Here is a 2,007-nt window from a genome sequence, read left to right on the forward strand (position 1 = left end):
TTTTTTTTTTTTTTTTTTAGCTGAGCCATCCTGCCACCTATTGGCAGCTCAGCAGCAGCTCAGCTTGGGCCGGGAACCAAACCAACAACGCTGTTGCTCAGGGCTTGCACTTTTGAGCGAGATCTTAACCAACTGAGCCATTCGGCCAGCCCCTAGTCCTTCACATTTAGATGTAGTCTGTCAGCAACAAAATTAAGGCAAATGTATTGGTTAGGCTCACACAAATTTTAAAAATTGTACCTGGTACCCTTTACAAATCTTAACTTCAAGAAAACATGTAAAAAGTACAGCACTGATTGAATTGAAAAAGAAAAAAAGGAACTACTAGATGCCACTTGGTTGCACATAAATCATTATTAGCAAAAGAGTTGAAGGTATGTGAAGTAGTATAATAAATTGGCAAAGTAAGGTAGAAAATTCTAACGCACAAAAATTTAAGAAAAACTTCTAAGATGAAATGGGGCTTTATTAAGTCTTTGTGATGATTAAATATGTGATATTTTAGAAATTTGCATTACAAATTCCCCGTATAAAGATGAAAAATGTCATTATCACCATGGGAACCCTACCTCCTTCACTTCTAAAAAGAATTTTCAAGTAAACAAGACCAAAACGGGAGAAACATAACATATATATGTCTATGTTTATGGGTCAGAAAAAAAATAGTCATAGTATTAAAGAACAGTAGTCGAAAGTGCCAAATTTTAAAGAACTAATAAGCATTGGCTGCCAATTTGAGTTATAGATTCTAATGTGCCTTACCCTATGCCTGCTTCAAGCAGCTGCTTCAAGTAGTTCATCTGTCAGAATCTCTGTAAAATGAGGTTAGACTAGATCTTTAAAATGCTTTCTAAGACTAATATCTTATTCTACAAAAACAGTCATTTTAAATAGGATCATAAAAATCCCAGTCCTCAAACCATATACAGTAGCTCTGATCTCAAATGTAAAACTTTTAATCCTGCTAGGGTTACACCAAAATACAACCTACATGTGCCTCCCTCTCCTGGTGGGGAGTTGGAAAGAACCAATTCAGGTGTCCTGGGTTCCTCAGGACTAGAGTTTTCCCACTACTAGAGTAGAGTGCTTCTTAGCGGTGCCTCATTCGAGAGAATACACACGGTTGAACCAGAGAAGCAATCCAAAGAGGTCATAAGTGAAGAGAACCAGAGGAGACAAGAGCAACACAGAAAAAATCTGGATAAATATCCAAGTAAATTCCTTCACAAAGATTTCATTTTGTAGATATCAGGAACCCTAATATTTTTGTCCCTCTTTAAACTACTTCCTACCCATTTTTTCAAAGTTTCTCTCGGTGAAAACGAGACACCTCAAATTTAGTTTTTAAACTGTGCAAAAAGGATCTTAAATATTTTTGAATGAAAATCAAAATTCTGTCTATAGCCTTAACTTAGAGAGCTTTTTAAATACTGAGTTGTCGGAAAAGTCATGATGTATTTTTTCTCTGTTTTTCATTGCAAAAACGCATCATGACTTTTTCGTCAAACCAGTATTTTCAGTAATACAAGCGGCCTGAAGGCAGTTGACCAAGAATATATTGATCTAGAATTTGTACTGATTTGTATGTAAAAGCATAATTAGTTTGATGAAATTTATAGGAATAAGGTGATACACAGTATCTATTACAGAGGAAGTATCTTTCTGTGTCATCAATTTGATGAGGCATATTACATTGCTAAAGTCTTACATATGCAATGTATTTCATTTTCAAATTGTGAAGTGCTTTTACGAATAGGTATGGACATTGAAAAAATTCCAAATTTCAAAAATATCATGTCAGAGCAAAACTTCACTACTTGCACAATATCAATTAGTGTAATAAATTGTTACATAATTTTTTCAGCAACTATCAACCCCAGGATAAGATTGTCTTGTATCTCTTAAGAAAGAACAATTTCCAGCAAAAACTCAAACAAGTTTTTGTTTGTTTGTTTGTTTTAAGATTTTATTGGGGAACTGGGGGAGGGGAACAGACAAGTTGCTGTC

The sequence above is a fragment of the Hipposideros armiger genome, unplaced genomic scaffold (genome assembly GCF_001890085.2).
Source record: "Hipposideros armiger isolate ML-2016 unplaced genomic scaffold, ASM189008v1 scaffold_108, whole genome shotgun sequence".
Taxonomy (NCBI): Eukaryota; Metazoa; Chordata; class Mammalia; order Chiroptera; family Hipposideridae; genus Hipposideros; species Hipposideros armiger.